General features: G+C 37.9%; 1 protein-coding gene and 1 long non-coding RNA gene across 4 annotated transcripts in view; one reads left to right on the top strand and one right to left on the bottom strand.

Moving 5' to 3' along the window:
- CPNE4 (copine 4) overlaps positions 1-20,978 on the bottom strand; it is a 665,006-nt gene that overhangs the window by 239,350 nt on the left and 404,678 nt on the right. The window lies entirely within an intron of this gene.
- On the top strand, positions 4,124-6,048 carry LOC140614026 (uncharacterized). The gene is made up of 2 exons (XR_012014928.1): positions 4,124-4,328; positions 5,599-6,048. It is a non-coding gene; the product is annotated as an uncharacterized lncRNA (long non-coding RNA).

The raw sequence follows: 20,978 nt of genomic DNA, 5'->3' as shown, positions 1-20,978 counted from the left end.
CTAAGCACTGTAGTAGTAGTTTTTTCCAGAAGGAAGGTACCTCCACTAAAAGTATAGATTTTTATACCTTCTGAATGAACAGATCTTATATCTTTGATAATATTAGCCTGTGGTTTTCCTAATGATATGGGGTGCATACATGCATGTGGTGTGCATGCACTGTGTGTGTGTGTGTGTGTGTGTGTGTGTGTGTGAACTTGTGATTGTGATAAAAGGTTCCAGATGGAGTTAGGTTGCTAATAGTTGGCCTTAAAATAGGCAGATTATCCGATGTTTTTCTGGTGGGCTGAATGTAATCTCAAGGGTCACTAAAAGTAGAAATGGGGGGGGCCAAAGACTAGGTCAGAATAATGTGATATGAGAAGGAGTCAACCTATCATTATGCTTTGAAGATGAGGGAAAGGGGCCATGAGCCAAGGAATGTAAGTGGCCTCTAGAATCTAAAAAAGAAAAATGAATTCCCTATTAGAGCTTCCAGATCTGCCCACACCTTGATTTTAGTTATTGAGACTCATGTCAGACTTATACAGAATATAAGATAATAAATGTGTTGTTTCAGGCCATTATGTTCATGGTAATTTGCTATGATAGCAATAGAAAATGAATATGCACTCTCCCCTCATCCACTTCAATGGATGCAATCCATTGCTTCAATGGATGCAAAGGAGACAGTGAGACAGCAGAATATGAAGGGTCAACCCCAACTGTGTGGCAATAAAAGTCAGATAAGATTGGCAATAAAATACACCAGGGTTAATGAGAAACCAATGGAACATGTGCTAACAGGAAATATAATGTGGACAAACAGATCATAAGCTACAGTGTTTACTCGTAAGAGTGTTAATAGGTCATAATTGTCTGAAAGATTATTGTAGAACTTTGCAAACTTCACACAAAAGGGAATAAATAACTAAGTAGATTATAAAAAGGCAGACAGTGTTTCTTAAGTGTCAAAAATTATTATCTTAGGTTAGTCTAAGTAATCAGGATAATAGGTTACATTCCTGCATTGGCCAAAAATCTTGTGAGACACACAAGAAAAAATGTTTTTAAGTCAAATGATGAAGAGAAAGAGTGGGAGGGGAAGGAGAAGGAGGAAGAAGAGAAGAAAAGGAAGGAGAAGAAAGAGAAGAGGAAGAGGAGGATGAAGAAAAGAAGGAGAAGATAGAAGTATAAGAGACAGCAATGTATTAATACCTAGAAATAACCTAAATATATAGGGAACACTAGGACATGGATAGAGAAATGACAGAAAGACAATTCAGTGAATGTCTTCTCAGTGAAGCAACACTGTCATCTGGCACAAACTGGTTTCTACTATGTATTTAAAGCTATCTTTCAAACTCTTCCATTTTTTCATTCTGTTCCAGTCTTGCCTCTAATTCTTTATCTGAGAATGTTATTCAAATTAGCCCTTATATAAAAGTTTTCAGTCTGCTGATTGCCTCAGAGGGAGGGTATTACATAGATCTTCTCAAGTTAATAATCAGTATAGTGAACCAAGATGAGCATAATTCAAAATAAAGAGGACGTCAATACTTACTTGTAAGAGCTGATGTTACATCAGGCACCATGGCAAGAGGTTTAAATATTAAATGCATCATCTCATTTAACCCCCTCATCTTTATTTCGTAGCTATAATTATCCTAATCAGGAAATTGAGTCTCAAAGGGGTAAAGCATGTTTCCCAAGATCATATAGCTAACAATCAGCAAAGTTAGAAATGTGGCTTTTCAGAAAGGTGGTGTTGAAGGCTATTTCTTGGTATTCAAGTAATGGAAAGTCAGTTGTCCATAAGGAAGGGCTCAGAAGTCAGCAGCCCTTGCTAGGAATTCCAGTGTGCTCCCTGTCTAGGTCTTTAGGTCTATGAAAAACAAGTGAGACAAGTTTATTCCTATGTCCTGATGGTAAATCATCCAGAATCATAATTCACTTTCAGTGTTTGTGGTTATCCAATATGAAAGAAAGAAGATGGAAATTGAGCTGGCCAAATTGGGAGGAAAAAAAAAAAAAAAACCTCACTAAGTCTGGAAAGCACAACTTTATTCAAAGAATCAATAAAGCTAGAGACATTAAGATGAAAAAAAATCCTACAAAGAAATTTAGCTTTTAAGAGGAAGAAAGGTACAAAAGGAATGCTTGAGAAGGAGAAAAGGCAAAGACAAATATTTAGCACAGTATGATGCAAAGCAAGATGAGGAGGATCCAGTCAAGGTAGCAACCAGGCTCAGGGAAAAAAACAGATACTGGAGCCTGCTGCTCTATTAATTAGCCCAAACACAATTCCTACTTATTTAAACAAAAACAAAAGAATCTGAGCTTCTCTGAGCCTTGTCTTGTGACCAACAGCCCTGGCAATAAATATCAAACACATGGAAATGATATGCTCCTGAGAGTGTGCTCAACCTTTTTTCATTCCATTCCATAAACATATATTGAGCACTTACTGTATCCCAAGTGCTGTTGACAACACTGGTGATGTAGAAAAGAATAAGATACAGCCCTTGCCATACAGCAGCTCAGAGGCCAGTGAAAGCAGACTGGGAGCCTAAAAATTTCAAGATGTATAAAACAGTATTTCAAATTATGAAGAGTGTTGTGAGGGGACCCTGGGAGTATACTGGATATCTTCCCAAACAGGGGACCATTTCAGCTGGATCTCAAAGTATACACAGGAGTTACCAGACAGGAATAAAGGGAAGAATCAATATTTTAGGCAGTAGTCCCATAGCTGGGAATATACCCCAAGAAAACAGATTTCTAAATACATGCAGAAAGATATGTAAAGCAGGTTTATTTTGAGGTTCAAACCTGGAAACAATTAGCATGTTCAACCACTGAAGAATAGGTCAAAAAATTATGTTGATTCAGTAGTTTCCCATCTTTTAACTCAGTGGAATTTCAATCTAATGAAAGCTTTTCCAATGAAAATGAGAGAAAATCTGTGTAGAAATAAAGAACTCATGAAATAATGACAGGTAAAATACAAAGAACAAAAATTCCATGTGTAATATAAGCTCCAGTCTGTGAAATATGTTTCCATATTGATGAAGATTAAAAAGAAAACAGAAACGAGAGCAATTGTTTTAACAGAATAGCAGAAGCATGGGAATATTGGAAATCCATTCATGTTGTTTTAATACGTGTGTGTATAATCTATGTCTGTATACATACCGACACGTATATGTAAATTTAAAGTGTGGTGAACCAAGGTGACATCAAACTAATTAGAATCTTTCTTATAAAAGCAGGTTAGTATGTTATCTAAAATACTCCATTTCATCTAAGTATGAAAGAAACAAGTTAACCTATTTCTCAGGAGGAAAAAAAAATTTCACTGATTTCACTCATAGATAGAAATATCAAATAGCAACCAACTGAAGAGGGGAGTGACTTGCATACTATGAAATAATGGGTTCTAGGAGGAAAAATCCCAGAACACATATTTATTCCTGTCACTGTCACAGTATCTGAATCCAATATGTGATGTGTTTAATTACACCTGACACGGCTTTGAAATTTTTCTGTTGATGATGTAGAGGATACTTAATTTTCTGTATTTTGGGTCTTTGGCAAGAGGTTCCAATTGCGTTATCTCTTCTAGACCTGATTTCTGTCCAGCTGATAAATGGCAAAGGTCTGGATGTAGGCATCATTGCTGCGATACTGTATCCAACCGACGTCACCTGTGTTCACATACTCAAACAACTAAAACAAGTTGCTGAGTATAACATAGACACCTAAATACATGGGAGCATTGGAGGGTATCTGTCAGAGTTGTATCAGTCAGGATAGGCTAGATTATTCCACAGTAACAAATAGCTCTCCAATCTCAGAGGCTTAAAACAACAAAACTATATTCTTTGTTCTTTTTACATGGACATCATAGCTTGGCAGAGGGGTTTCAGCTCATTGTAGTAACTCAAGGAATCAGGCTACCACAGCTGCCAATGCCTTGAACACTGGCAGTCACTGTTCTAGAAGGAAAACAACACTCTGGAAGGTCTTTCACTGGTGTGGAAGTGACTCATTACTCATATCTCATTTGCCAGAATTAGTCACAAGTCTCTACCAATGATAAGAACCCAGGAAGTGCAATCCTATTGTGTGTTCAGATGCCAGAGGACTGGAAATGTTTGACAAACATCGCCAATGACAACCACAAGAATCCTTCTTTCCGCTTTGTTTATTTTTAACAGAGGCATGAGGCACTGAGATGTGATGCTAGCAGCCTTCAAATATCATCTCAGAGTGACAGTCTGCAGGGACACAGGGCACCAACAATCAGGAGGAGGTCTAAAGAAGAGCAACACAATTTTAAGAGACTGGTGAGTCTGGTGGATAAAGGAAGATTAAAAGAATTAAATATGTATAGTTTGGCTGAGCAAACCCAGTAGGGAGCGACAGTGGGTGGTAGAGGTGGACATGGCAGCAATCTAAAAATATTCATGAGATGTAAAGGATAAGAAGGGAGAATTACTTTGCATGAAAATCAAAAAGTATCACTAGATATTGTGGAGATAGATATGAGGAAATAGGCTCTGGTATCACAAAATTAGACAAACTGGGAACAGTATAAAGTGGAAGAAATAGAAGCATTATGGAATATTTTTTATTTGTGAAGATAGGAAAAGGAAACTCCAATAGATAAGGATTGGATGAAAAATAGAGATGTCCAGGGATGGAGATAAGCAGCATGTGGGGCAAACCTGACCTCCTTCCTGTATTCATGCTAGAGATCTCTTTTTAAGATCCTATTTATTTACTCATGAGAGACACAGAGAGAGAGAGGTAGAGACATGGGAGAAGCAGAGGGAGAAGCAGGCTTCTCACAGGGAGAGCCTTCTCCCTGTGAGAAGCCTGATGCAGGGACTCAATCCCAGGACTCCAGGATCACAACCTGAGCTGAAGGCAGATGCTCAACCACTGAGCCATCCAGGTGCCCCATGCTAGAGATTTCTGATTTCTAGCCAGATTCCAACTTTAAGGAACAGGATAGAAGCAGATACATCCTCCTGATAACATCTCTGAGAATTGAAGTTTAACTAAACCACGGACCACTTCACAACAAGCCCTCTCTCTATTCCAAAATGGGAACATTCCAAAACCTAGTTATAAATAAATACCTGGATTATGTTTGGGAAAAATTCCTAACATCACCTATAATATAGTTACTTAAGGTACTTCTCTAAAGATTTTAATATTTTTTCCAAGTCTAGAACCGTAGGTTTTATTTAATATGTCCAGGACTAATATTGATACTGAGGTACTAATAGGCCTTCTCAAACTTTCCATGCTGTCATGGTGGCTGTTTCAGAGGTGGCAAAATTTAGATTTGTGTCTTCTCTTTTTTCATCCTCACATCAGAGGTTTGCTTTTCTCTTATTTCAAAAAGTTTCAAACTGAAATTGGAGAAGGTGGGACTGGACAACTTTAGATACCTGAATATACACATTTGAGGAGTTTCCTAGCTGGTTTCTTACTAGTCATTTCTGGTACTAATATGAGAAGAGTTTAATTATTTACTTTTTTCCTAATTTGTTTTCAAACAGAAAGAATGAAAAGAATTATTTCTTTGTTTCTGTTTTTGTTTTCTAGATAAAAAAACACATGTTTTTAGAGTTAAGAAATTCTAATCCACATCTCCTTATAGGAGTGAAACAGGGATCAACTTCACTTCGGAACAACACAAAACTAAACTGACCTGGAAATTTCTACTTTTTCGGTTTCTAAGAGTAACTCTGCAAATAAGAGAAGAACTAGCAAGGCCAATGCAGATTTGTTGACACTAAGGAATTTGCTCCAGTCATTTAGAGCCAGAAGGAGTGATTTGCATGATATCAATTTGTACTGATTTCTTCATCCACACTTGGAAATACTCCAAGGAAGAAATTTACCTTCCTAAATGCCAATTACTACCTCTACTCTATAATATCAGCCCACCCCATGCCCACTCCATTTCCCAAAATGGACAATTACATTCTTTTGAAAAATCAACTTTATTGAGGTATAATCTATATATAGTAAACTGTACCTATTTAAAGTGTATAGTTTGATGAGTTTTGTAAGTGTGTATACTGTGTAGCCACTGGCAAAATCAAGATGCATAACAGCCTTAACTTTCCTTTAGGAAAAAAAACTATTACGACTGTTTCTGAAGACTTAGGTTTGCCTAATGTGGAGGAGAGGGAACTTTCAGTCCAAATCAGTACTGTTGAAAGTGAGGGGGGGAGGTAAGGACTGATTTCTACTGCAACTGTAGTTTGCTGCATAGGAACAGAAGGTTATTAGCCCAATGATAAAAAGAAAAACCTGGGGGAGGGGTTGGGAATGTAGGAGTGGCCATGATTTGCAGTTCGCAATATTAAAAAAGTAGTTTGGCAAGCCTCCCTTGAGAAGGTAAGACTTGGAGGGAAGGAAGTTAGCCAGGCTGCTCTCAGGGGATAAAGACTTCCAGACAAAGGGGACAGCCCTAGCACAGGTCCTAATGCAGAAATGTACCTGGTATATTCAAGGAGCACCAAGGAGACCAGTGTGGCTGCAGTGTGGTAGATGAGAGGTAAATAGTAGGACAGGTCAGAGAGGTTTTGGAAGAGGGCTTTGACTATTGTTATTCTATCTAGCATATCATAAAGGAGTGTGGAAGGAGAGCCTGGGGCCAGCAAGGTCATTAGCCAAGGAAATAATGGCAGATCGGTGGTCCAAGATCCAAAAAGATGGAGCACCAAAGGCTTGCTAAAGGGATGAATGACTAAAGAAGGCAGATCAGCATGCCTGGGTTGTTCAGTGGGTTAAGCATCTATCTGCCTTTGGCTTAGGTCATGATTCCAGAGTCTGGGGATCAAGCCTGGCTTCCAGTACCCTGCTTAGTGGAGAGTCAACTTCTCCTTCTGCCCCTCCCCCCCTACTCATTTTCTCTCTCTCTCTCAAATTAAAAAAAAAAAAAGTAAAATCTTAAAAAGGAAAAGAAAAAGAAAGCAGGCCAGAAGAACACAGAAATTCGAGGAAAGAAGTCAGGAGGCCCAGGAGACATGAAATTGTGTTGCAGATGTTCATGGCAGAAGTTAAAGAAAGAAGTACTCCCCTGAGCCACCGATAAAGGAATGCTGAAAAGTCCTTTCCCAACCTTCTCAAAGAAGCAGCATTTTACCACCTCCCCTAAATGAAGAGTATAAATAAAAGAAACACCGCCTACCCATATCTGAAAGGTTGCCAACTCCTGTTTTGTAAGAATCCAGGATCTTTTCAGCAAGGGGCTGCATTCAAATCTCAAAAGGCACCATGTTGTTTTGCACGATTTCAACCATTTAGGTCCTCTAAGCTTTTGAGCCACAACTCCATTTCAAACAAATATCTCAAATCCAATTTTAAAAAATATAGCAATATGATAAGTCCATCTAAAGGAGTACATTCCTTAATGCTTTACTGTCAGTGTCAAAAAAATCAGTTTCTTTACAATAAAACATGAAATTGCTTTATTAGTTGAATACATAAAAATGCCACAAGATTTACGTTCTTTCTTCGACACATGCTTGGGTAACTCCCATTAGTAGCAGGAGTTGCAACACCTCCCATAAGGGAAAAATAGAAGCTTCGCAGTAGTAAGGCAACAATAAGCAGCAGAGACACCCAGTGGTCATCTCGATATTGCATGATCTGCTTGTCCATGGCTCAGTTTCTCCATCTGGCTAATAGGTATGAATTTTGTGCTCTTCTGTCAAAAAGCATAAGATAACTAATGAAGGGTTCATACTAATAGCTACAAATGCACTGACCTCATACTGTGTATAGAGCATTATCTTACTGTTAAAAATAAGTTCTTACTGTTCTTACTGTTCAAAGTGTGGTCCATGGACCAATAGCAGCTGCATCAATTGAGAGCCTGTTAGAAATGCAGAACCTTGGGCCCAATGCCTAATCTGCTGAATCAGAATCTGCATTTTAACAAGATGTCCATTTTGCACATCGAAGTTTGAGAAGCACAGTGCTAAGTTTGCTTTAAACCTAATTTAATCCATGTGGTAGACAAAATCATCCCCATTTTATTGATGAAGGAGATGAGGCTCAGTCCTGATATAATTTGCTCCGAGTTAATTAAAAGGTGAAATCGGGATTCAGACTCAGTTATATATCTGGTTCCAAAACATACATGCTATTTCCAATAATACTTCACTGCCCCATGATGTAAAAATGGCCATGAAAACAAGACTGAGGGAGGAAATAAGGGGAAATCTTCATGCTTCACTTTACTGTGATGCTTAAAATAAAAGAAAAAGGTCACTATGACCATATAGAGAAGCCATTTGGGTGTGTAAGAAAGAAATACAATATTAATATAGGCCAGATCTAGTAGGAGAAATTGTAATTAATGAAGAAAGAGAAGTCTTCTAGAAGATCAGAAACCAAGACTCTTCCTCCATCCTATGTATCTTGTAGAGTAAAAGGACATACACACACACATACACACACACACACACTTTCCTTAAGAAAACCAAATCCTGCTCAGCATGAATATGTATAATTAGATGTTCCCTGGGAGTGAGAAGTAGTAATTAATTCAGTGTTAAACATCACAATCTATTACTTGAACTCCATAGCAACCGTGGTTGCCAATAGAGGGAAAACAAAATTTCGGAGCCTATTTTTAAATGATTACATTGAAATTTTTGAAAATGTGTAAAAGCTGATACTTGCTATTTTTAGGCTAAAACAATAGCCACAAACTCAGGGAGTAAAGTAGATGCCAATGAATAAAGGCAAAAGGAAGGGAATCTAGTCTGAACCAATCAAGAGAGTTATGTGGACAGAATGATTCTGACCCTGCCCAAAGCATGAGCTCAGCTGCTCACTCTGGGAGAAGAAAATTTTTCTTTCGGGCCAAGAAGAGATACATTAATAATTTCTCAAAACACAGTCTTTGCAACCAAACTGAACTAGATTAGAATCTTAGCTTGTTATGTAATGTGCTTCCTTAGACAAGTTGCTTACTTCCCTTAGCTTTAAATCCTTCATCTGTTATAATGGGAAAAATAATAGATATTTCATAAGATCCCTAAGAGAATTCAGTGTAAAATGCCCAACATAGGGTGTTGTAGATTGAATTTCCCTGAAAGCTGATCTTGAGTTTAGTGTTCAGTGTATTTATTAGAGAATGCCCCTGGAATCAACGTCTGTGGAAGGGAAGGGAAGAAAGCAAGATAGGACAGAGGAAGGCCCAGCAACAGGCTTGGCTGCCCTCCATGGGAAGCTCTGGAGCTAACATGGCCTGACAGAGCTGTCTCACAGCGGGCTGGTATGGCCAGGGCATTTGTTCCTCCTCCATCGGTCAGTCAATAGACAGGCTGCTCAGGGCAGAACTTGACCTTGGGTACAGGGGCAGGCTCTTTGCAGCTGAGTCAGTCCTTGAAGGGACTGCCAGTATTATCAGCAGCTAGACAAATCCTCTGAAGGGGCATCTGTGTGTCACATCTCTACATCCAAATACATGCTACACAAGTAATGTTTGCTTTACTTCCTTTGCATATGTAATCCTCACAAACACTTACTAATAGAATGGTTTCTGGTGTCCAGAAAAAAAAACATTATGATTAACAATTTAATAATTTCCACTCTTTAAAATAATTTTTAGTACTTTCTTATGTCCTGAGCTTAGAAACCCATACTTATCTTATTGAAACTTCTCAATAATTCTGTGAAGTAATGTTCACCTCCATTTTACAGTTGAAGAAACAAGTGAAAATAGTTAAGTAGAAATAGTCAGTCCTGACAAGCAGTTGGTAATGAAAGGACACTATATAGAACAGGTTTGTAAAGGCACTTCTTGCCACACCATTGCTGTGACTGTTCAATGTTAATTCAGTCCACCAACAATTGAACAAAGTGTCAAGGGAGCTGTGCTCCCTTTCTTCCCATTGTTGAGACAGGTGACTCATGTATCTTGCCAACTCACTTAACCTTTACGTTACAATGTTCCCACAATCCAAGGATAATTAACCCATGTCTCACCCCACATTGTCCCTAAGAACTACAAAAGAAGAGGTGGTTAGATTACAGGACTCTAAAACCCCTTTCAGCTTGACAATTCTCCACCCATAATCCCACCGATTAGTTGATGGTTTGCAATGCACTTTGAGACAAGTTTAGAATAAAGGACTAGATCAGTTATGGTTTCTTGTTGCAAGCAGTAGACACTAGTTTTGGCCAATGTATAAAAAAGAGCATTTGTTGGAGAATGGATTTTAGGGGATCAGTGGAAGGCTGGAGGACCTGGCTTTGAAACTGCCAGGACTACATAGCCTTGGGAGGTTAGCAACCAGGAAGCGAGCTGTCTCATTGCAAGACTGGACAGACGCTATCCATTCTGCTAGGGTAACCATGTGATAAATGACTCTCAAATACTCCATCCACCCTTTGTTACTCACTCAAGATGGAAGGTCTGGAGAGAAATCATCTGCTGGATACCCACGGCTATACCAGGGAGAGGACAGAGACAACATGATCCCTTTGGTTTCCACTGTTAATGAAGGTACATGGAATATTTCTCCCACCAAGGCTACACAAGCTGGAGGAGATTTCATTTCACAAGAGGAAACAGATATATTTGGAATGGGAGAATGTAGCTTTGTACTACAAAGCAAATTCCACACTCATTACTGCAGCTTGCTCACTCAGTCTTATGTCCACAAACTAAATCAACATTTTCTGGGTATTATTATGCTATTCAAATCCTTTCAAAAGTATCTGGCTTCTCAGATCTTTAGGTAGCTTCAGGGGTTCTTATACCTCCTATTTATATATTTTCCTTTGGAAAATAGGAAAACTTGATAATCAACCCTGAGTATCTCTTCAAGGGATTACCTATTCCCTCATTACTAAAAGAAGTGTAATGTTAAATTACATACTCAAAAAATAAGGACTTGGTCAAGATTCCCATAATCTGGGGAAATTTCCATTTTATATATACTCCTAATAACCAAGGCAGGGGAAGCCAATTAATTCTCAAATCCTGCAAATTCAGAGAAACTTGATTTACAAAACAAAGTAGAAGTAAATGGAGCTGATGCATCAGTCAGTTATGCAAAATGAAGTCTTTTTTTTTTTTTTTCAGTTTCTAAAGTAAACTACTTAGATTTTTAACCACCAGTCAGGCTAAAACAAAAGAATTTGGTTATATCTCTGTAGGAATCCTACCAGAATTCCTTTATAGGATTTGGAATTTGGTTATTTGTCAAGAAATGCGAAAAAGGGATTTTTATGTGTTCCTTATGCTCGTTGCCCTGATCCTTCTATCAGCACAGACCAATGACTGTTAAGTCTAGCCATAGCTCAAATGGATCATTTTCCAAAGTGATAAACTAACAAGGATTAGAAAATAATCAACTTATTCTTCCTCTCCTTAAATATCTGTCCTATTCCCACATTTCCACACAATTCAGAATTCATTAATTTACCAGGGTAGAGAGAATTTGACCTTGAGTTAGCTATTCTGCTATCAAGGATAATGTCTTTCCCTACCTTCGGGAGTTGACTGGCTTTTCTAACTGCACAAAGAACTAAATGCCTGCCCAGACACAATTTTATTGTCAGCAGGTACCTTGTTCACATAGATGTAACAGACATCGAGGTCACTGCCTCACTTCTGCAGTTCCAGAAAAATCCAGCTACCTAAAACATCATTTGGGAAATATTGATGTTTCATATGCTTCAACTTATTTTCATCCAGTATTGAATCTCCAATATAATTTCCCCATTTCTCAGTAAGGAGGCAGGAATAAGAGGCCACTCACACATCACAAGTTTCCTTACACAGGAAAAAAGAAGGAAAGTAACTTATTGAAAGCCTACTATGTGTCAAGCATCACGCTAGATACTCCACATATCATTCAATCCCCATTGGAACCCGGCGGGATGCTGTGTCATTTTCACTGAATGGACATTTGGAGATGTTAGTAATTTGCCTAAGATCCTATAGCCTGTACTTGAATTGGTAGAGCTGTATTTGACCCTAATTCCATCACTCTTGAGCCTTCCACTATGGCACAGCCAGCAAGCCACAAGATTGGTATCACCACAGTTCAGAAATAAGCTCTTAGAGACTGTCATATCTATATAGACACCACCACTATAAGTTGTTGGGATTAAAATGGGACATGTGTTCTGAATACAGACAGGGTCAAGGCTTTCATTTTCACTGAGCACACAGCAATTAAATACCTTCCTGAAAGCACACGATGGGAAATGAGTTTTGGAACGTCATTGAGGTACTTTCTAATGAATGCAAAAATGACTGGAGTTGTAAAATCATGTTGCAATCACACCCTCTCTGAAAGTTAGGCATGAAGGCCAAATTGCTTTCATCAGCCACATTGCAAAATATTTAAGGATAAGCACATGTTGCGGGGTTTCAATAAAACCAACATCAAAACTATATTCTGTTTTCAATCTGGTATCACATGTAGCAAGCCAGATATTTCTTTTCTTTATTTATTTAAATGAAAAAAGAAATGGAGGCACTGATGTGTACATTGGAACTTGTAACTAGATTGTAAGGTCTGGATACAGGAACTACTTCATGATTCTTTGGAGCTCTTTTATCAGCACAGAAAAGATATACAACACATTCTTCTTCTGAATGAATGAATAAATGAATGAATGAGATCCTGTTTCCTTATTCAGAGGCCAGAGGACAGAATCCAACACTAACTAAGAATCCCTAATATGCTAAGCTCTCAGACTAAACATGGGTCTAGAAGACAGAAAATCTGACTTCTACAGCCAGCTAGCTGAGTAATTTAAATCCTCTGGTCTTTCATACTTTATCATGAAAGGTTTGAAAGGCCCTGTTTAACACTGTGACTCCATGATTCTATGAAATAGAATCAGTTATTCAGACCATACTTTTTCTCTGATATCTTTCTTGTTATCCAATAACATAGGAGTTTGATATAAATGTGGCTTAGAAAGAAATGCAGAACTCAAAGTTTACAAAAAAAGGGGGTCACCTAAGTGGTCCAGTCAGTTAAATGTCTGCCTTCAGCTTAGGTCTTGATCCCAGGGTCCTCTGGGATTGAGCCTCATGTTGGGTTACATAACTCAGCAGGGAGTCTGCCCCTCTTCTTGCTCATGCTCTCTCTCTCTCTCTCTCTCTCTCAAATAGATAAACAATAAAAAAAAAAAAAAGGATTGAGGCGCCTGGCTGGCTTAGTGGTTAAGCATCCAACTCTTGATTTCAGTTCAGGTCATGATCTCAGGGTTGTGAAACTGAGCCCTGTGTTTGGCTCCACTCTGGGCATGGAAACTGCTTAAGATTCTCTCTCTTTCCTTCTCCCTGTGTCCCCCCCCCCCCAACACACACACACGCACACGCACACATGCACATGGACACGTGCTCTCTATTTCTCTTTTAAAAAAGGACTATAGCTCAAAGACAGCTTGAGGACTCTTGAGTATATGGACAAAGGATGGAATTCAAATCTTTAGTAGATGCCAGTAACCTTTGCACATGTGATGTGCCTTGCTGCCTAGCTTATCCTTAGTTGTGTATCATGGGAAAGAGGGTAGAATTGTTGAGGTTAATTCAAGTTAGAGGTCTGATCAGGTCTTTTAATGTTTCTGGGTTCCAGTTTTATCCATATTTAAGTAGGTAAGCCTGTGTAATGTTCTCTCACAAGAAAGAAAACAGCACATTACATAAGTGAAAGCAGATTAAGCATAGGAACCTCTTCAGAAGAAAAACTTTTCCAAGTTATTTGGTGTGTGCACTTCCTTCATATATGGAGAATTGGGGAAAAGAAGAGAAATCAGAGGAGACAGTATCCTTCTTCTCATTTCTAGGGTAACTTGGATTTGAAGAACATCCTTGGTGAGGGGTCTGGAGTAGACAGCAAGTTAAGAACAGGAAGTTACACAGGCCTGATATTCTTGAAAATTTTTCATAGCAGCACAGAATCTTGAAATCTTTGTGGGATCACCCAAGTGGAGTCTCTAGTCCTATTCTCATGGAATGTGACACTTGACCTTCTACTATCAATGGAATATAAATGAGCCATTTGGTTTTGCTGAAACAAGACTTGGGGAGGGGACCTAGGAACTTCAGGGAAACATGAGTGATCTATCTAAGACTCCTTAGTAGCTTTTGGTGTCATAGTCACAAATTATTCCAAATATAATCCAGAGTGAGAAACAGGGACCATGTGAATGACTTCATAGTACAGGCTTAAAAATGATCCTTAGAAATGGCAGCTACTTGGGAATCCTGGGTGGCTCAGTGGTTTAGCTCTTGCCTTTGGCCCAGGGTATGATCCTGGAGTCTCAGGATCAAGTCCCACATCAGGCTCCCTGCATGGAGCCTGCTTTTCCCTCTGCCTGTGTGTCTGCCTCTCTCTCTCTCTCCCCCCCCCTTTGTGTGTCTCTCATGAATAAATAAATAAAATCTAAAAAAAAAAAAAAAAGAAATGGCAGCTACAATTTAGCAAAACCATTTTTTGCTGTTTTGAGGCCTGACCAATAAATTGTGAGTAGTCATTTCTAAGGTACAGCTTAGTCTCAAGAAGAATGTGAGAACAAATAAATATGTAAGAAGACATCCTTTTTCTACCAGTGTCAGCTACTTCTTGGTCATGTCCTGATTTGCCTTGAATAACATAATTTGAGTATTAGCAGGCTAGGATGTATCTACTCTGTGGAGGTTTACATTGAAAGTAGTCATAAAATTCTTCCCCAGGCTGATGACTATGATTCAGGTCATTGGAGAGAGGCCCAGTGAAGGTCCTTGGGCTTCAGAAAGGCTATAACACACAGTGAACTCTCGGTCATTTCATTCATTGTATGTTGGGCAATACAGCAGACCCAAAGGCACAAGCCATCTGTTTTTAGCATGGCAGCTGATTACCAAAACATGACCCAGAGCCCAGACCCTATGCCCTAGGTCTTTGATGGCCATTGTGTGAAGCCAGAAATAATAAAAAAAAAAAAATGCAAGGGGCCCAGGGACGTTTATGATAAAAGCAGAGAACTCCACAAAAGTTCTGGTGGAATCTATATTTAAGTATTTTCACTGCTGAAGGGGAAAAAATGCCTGAACTAATATTTCTGTAGACTCCAAGAACATCCCAAACCTCCCACATACAGACAAGCACATCCTAGGCACTCAACACAAGTGCTGGATTTGCATGAATAAATAAAGTGAAATGAGTATTTTAGGGAGATGGGCTCTGGAGTCTAATTCTGTTTCATATAAGCTATATCCTGGGTAAGCTGCTCCCTTTCTTCCCTCCCTGAAAATAGGGAAAATAATACCTATTTCACAGGGTTGTGGGTGATGACGAAATAAAATTGTGTGTGTGTGTGTGTGTGTGTGTGCATACATGTATTTAGTAGAATGTTTAGCTTATAGCAGAAAGTGAAAAGGTATATTTGTTTGGCTCTTCAGGGCCTTAGGGAGCTCTAGAGAACCTGGGACCTTTTAGTCAAGAGTAACACAAATGACTAAAGGATACAAACTATACCACATGAGTACAGTTGGGCGGATTGGAAAAAAGAAAGATTACAGATAATTTCCTAATTGAGAAAGATTCAAGCCAGAGTCACAGAAAGTCAGAGGAAATTCAGAGAAGCCTTATTTGTGCTTTTACAGATGAGGGCTCTTGGGACAAAGATGTATTTGTCAATATCATGCAACACTAACCCCAGTTCTTCTGACTGTGTTCAGTTACTTCTACCATCCAGAGTTGCCTCCCCATTTTAGAGCTTGAGGTAAGCTACTTTTCATACAGTACCTTACATCATAAAGTTCAGAGTAAAAGGAAAACTGTAAGATGAACCTGGAAGAAAAAAAAATACTTTCTCAGGGAAAATTCTCATGTAGCTTTAGAATCTATGTGTTTTTTGTTCTCTCTAGCTCATCTGTAGGATGAGCTCCCTTGCGCCACTAACTAACTCAGAATTGAAGAAAATGAGGTATATGGGAGAAATTTATCACCTGTTCTTTTAAGCTAACATTCTTCCCGAAAACTCATCCTAAACATTATTTTTGTTGAGCAGGGTTATTCACTGAGATCTCAACAGCCACTCCTACCTTATAAATGTAAACATACACAGAGGTACTGTATACTCCACTGGTACAGTATACCCCACCCACCACATTAGGACTTCTGGGTATCTCTTTCTTAAGTCACCAAAATCCAGTGAGCTCTCTGTCTCCACAAACAGTCTGAGTTTTTCTTTCTTACTGTTCTTGAACTTCACTGTTTTTTAAAATCAATGCCAGGGGCATCTTTAAAGATTTTTCCATGTAATTTGAAGTTATAATATATGTTACATCTCACTTTAAAAGGGAAGAATTTGATTATTTGATTATTTATAATAGACAGGATGTGGAATATGAAAGCAGCCCAAGTATCCATCAATAGATGAATGGATAAATAAGTAGCGGTACACACACACACACACACACACACACACAGTGGATTATCACTCAGCCATACAAAAAGAGGAGGTCTTGCCTTTGGTGACAACATGGATGGACCTATAGAGTATTATGCTAAGTGAAAGAAGTCAGATGGAGAAAGACAAATACCATATTATTTCACTTATGTGTGGAATCTAAAAAACAAAACAAACAAAAAGCAGAAACAGACCCATAGATACAGAGTAGAGGTGGTGATGGAGTGGGAAAAATGTGATACTGTAATAGTGATGTACAGTGACAGATGGTACACTTTCAATGAGCATAGCAGAATTTATAGAGTTGTTCAATCACTATTTGTACACCTGTACCTAATGTACACCTAATTTGTACACAGTTGACACTGTGTCAACTATACTTCATTTTTTAAAGAATGAACAATTTGAATTATGTTTTGTAATTCTCTTCTGAGATTCAAAAAAGATGCAGCTAAAAATTTAGTGTTAGAGATACATACTTGACAGAAGAAGATAATGTCTCAAGGTGACCATTTTAGAAAAAATACCATCAAGCTTGATCTCTCAGATCCTAATTGCTTTTGTGCCCAACCACAGACATTGGATTACCTAAAATGTATTCTAGGAAGAAACCAGACTTTTCATTGTAAAAATTATCTATTTATTCCAAACCTTGGCTTTGCAAGAAATGGAAACCGGCATTACTATACACATGACTTTAATGTTCATATTATATATATGGATTAATGCCCTTTATATATATAAAACAAGACATATTAAACCAAGTAGAAAAAGCAATCCATGGCTGCTATGACAGTCTCATGGGCTCATCTTCAGTAGCAGCCTCTAGTCTTATTTCATTTGTATTTTTAGAAAACAGCAGCAAGGGACAAATAGGATACAGCTGGTAGCACAGCAGGATATAAAACATTTTATGATTTAAACACAATAGCCATAATGCCAAAAAAAGACAAAGAGAGGAGTGAATCCAATCTACTAGTGAATTCCCATATTTTTGCCACAGTGACTATTATGTTTTAGAGTATTTAATTTTAGTCTTTAGACTTATTTCACAATATCGTAAGAAGAATGTTGAGTTGGAACTGAAATATAGAAAAGTGGTGATTCTTCAAGTTGAATTTGTAATAGAAACAACTGGGAACTTAATAGAATCAAATAAGATTAACTGTGATGCTAACCCAGATGGAACATGGCATAAGTATACAGCGGTCCTTCAACAAATCTCGCAGAAGTGGACTGGTACCTTTGATAGTTTTCCTAGGCTAGGGACACAATAGATTCCAAGAAAATACTTAATGATATGCATTCAACCAAGGTGAATTAGGGACTATGAGCTCATATTTCAGTGAGGGAGAATGAAGTAGAAGCAATGATTAAAAATAGCATAATATAGTAAATAATACATATGGGGGTAGCATCCTGATAAGGCTAGGGAAAGCCAATATAACACCATATTGCTCAGATTCTAAATCTGCTTGGTATAATTTTCTGATTGCTTGATCTTCAAATATTATTTTCCCCTCTCACTCTTTTTTAATTGAGATATAATTTACCAGCAATAAAATGCATAGATTTAAAGACTATGGTTCTTTTTTAAAAAATATTTTATTTATTTATTCATGAGAGACACACAGAGAGGCAAAGGCATAGCCACAGGGAGAAGCAGGCTCCTGGCAGGGAGCCCAATGCAGGATTCAATCCCGGATCCCGGAACCATGCCCTGAGTCAAAGGCAGACACTTAACCGCTGAGCCACCCAGATGTCCCAAGAGTACAGTTCAATGAGTTTTGGCAAACATGTATAGTGATATAACCAATACTATAATCAAGATATAGAACAGTTTCATAATCTAAGCAAGCTTCTCCCTATACTGATTTCTATCACCCTAATTTAGATTTGCTTATTTTTGGTTCATATAAATGGAATCACACAGTATATACTTTTTTATATTTGGCTTTCTTCAGTAAAATAAAGTTTATGATTATTGTACACATTCATAGTTTGTTCTTATTGCTGGGTGGTGCTCCATTGTACAAATATATCATAACTTGCTTATTTATTCTTACATTGAAGGATATTTGGATTGTTTGCAGTTTGGACTGTATAAATATTATATGAATATTCTTGAATAAGTCCTTGTGTGGATATCATTTTTTTCATGGATGAATATGAAGGAGGAAATTGTTGTGTTCCCACATTTTATTCTTGAACATTCGCTCTGATTCACCTCTTGGTAATCTGGATTACATATTTGAATGCTTTTTGCTGAAAAGTTTTGTACGTGATATATTTCTGAGAAATGGTTTATTTCTTGAGAACTTAAAAATGCCTTTATTTTTTATGTACATAGATAATACACTTTTGAATTCCATCTCCTCTCTCATCTACTATCAATATCATTGCTCTAGAGTAGGCCTATCATCATTCACCTAGAATACTGCAACTTGACGTATCTTGACAGTATCTCCTCATCATTATGATCCCAGTGCCTGGCACATGACCAGAGTTTAGTAAATATTTGGGAAATGAAACATGTGCTTCTGCTGAGTCACCTAAACTCACATATCACTGGTATAGTTAGGTAACTCCCTCCTATCCACAATCCAGCCTCATCAGTACAAGGTGTAAAGTTATAAGAGGGAAGAATTAACATTCAAATCCCAGATGGAGCTGCTACGGCAACAAATAGAAAAAAAAAAAAAAAGAAAAGAAAGATGCCCAGAACATCAACTACACAATCCTATAAAATGATACTGTAACTATACTATAAAAACAACAAATTAAGGAGTAAAGAGCCCAATGGGACATTGCTTGACAAATGTTGAAAGTACTAAGCTAGAATAAATCACAAGAGTCACCCCTTCAAGAGAGGACGGGAAGAACTTGGTTGGATTTATGTGTCATCTGTTGTTGAAATAACTTCATACACATCACTGCCACTGGGACTATATATCAGCAGAATGTGATAATGCATTTCAATGAAGCCTCAGGTTATAGCTTTTAGAGGTGGAAATTAGCAGATCCTATGTGCATGCAAACACACACACATGCACATATACACCCTCTGAAATTCAACACTATGGGAGATTCTGGCAAAAAAATGTTGGTCATCGTTTAGATTTACTTTGCTATACGAGCAAAAAACAAGTATCTTATAGATCTTTTCCCTTGAATTAAGCACATAGTTAGAGCTTAGAAGATTCCATTAAAATATGGCTGCCTAAAGACCATACTCCTCTCCGGATTTATGTCTTTGCCACAGTGATTCCTTCCCAGGTATTCCATCCTATGCTGTCCTCTTGCTGACAAGTTCTTTTGCCCTCTACATCCAATTCATTAAGAAATCTATCTACCTTCAAAATATATCCAGAGTATTATGACTTCCCCCCGTCTCCCCTAGTCCAAGTTGTCATCATTTCTCACCTATATTACTATAACACCCTTCCCTCTGGTATCCCTGCTTTCATCCTTGTTCCTGATATACCCCAAAGTGTGCAATGCTTACTTAGCATGTAGTAGGTACTCAATAAGCATTTGTGGAACAAATAAATAACCTTGCATTAGATGCTTCTGAAAATGAAGGTCTTCCTTGAGGTTAACTTCAACATGGCAAATTTAGAAAATAAATTGAAAGATACTGTTAGAAGCATTGTTGTATGTCAAATTTTAAATTCTATGTAGAATTCTACGTAAAAGTTATCTTACCTGGAAGCAGAAGAAGGTTTTTGTTTTGTTTTGTTTTTATTAGGATTTTATTTATTTATTCATGAGAGACACAGAGAGAGAGAGAGGCAGAGACACAGGCAGAGGGAGAAGCTCCATGCAGGGAGCCTGACATGGGAGTAGATCCAGGGTCTCCAGGATCACACCCTGGGCTGAAGGCAGTGCTAAACCGCTGAGCCACCAGGGCTGCCCATAAGTTTTTTAAAGGAAGAAAAATCTAGTTTTTCCTAGCAGTTCATCTAGTATATAACATTATTAGAAATTCCTCAAAAGTGAGAAAAATAAGTTTTTCTTTCTGCAAGAAAAATGCTGTCATGTTCTGACACTGATATTTCTCAAATTCAGTGGTCCATGTCACATGGGCTTAACGTTGTGCCTTAGAGGAAGGGATTATATATCATGTTGTTCAAGCACTGACACTGTTCTAAGAATTTATAGCATGATATCCAAAACAAAATGTGTGCTTCCCACATATTCATCTTTCATATACTACTATTACTTGCATCTAGATACTTTTTCCTTAAGTTGACATATTACAAAATTAAGTATATCTAAAAAAACTGGAGCTTTATGTCACTACCACAAATGGAAAATTAGTACCACTTGCCATAAATAGAAGAGATAAATAAACATACATATAATAAATTGTAAAGTTATTTCCAGATAGATACTATTGCCGACCCAATACTTTGAGTGTGAGGTCTTTTTTCTCTTTATTGAAAAATGGAGAACATAGAATGTTAAAAAAAAGATATGAAAATATAAAATACCCCCCAAAAAAGTTTCTTTCTGACCTTATCAGTAGAAAGAGA

This window comes from Canis lupus, chromosome 22, assembly GCF_048164855.1.
Source record: "Canis lupus baileyi chromosome 22, mCanLup2.hap1, whole genome shotgun sequence".
Taxonomy (NCBI): Eukaryota; Metazoa; Chordata; class Mammalia; order Carnivora; family Canidae; genus Canis; species Canis lupus.
The sequence above is the reverse complement of the archived record's forward strand: the minus strand, read 5'-3'. Positions and strand labels throughout refer to the sequence as shown.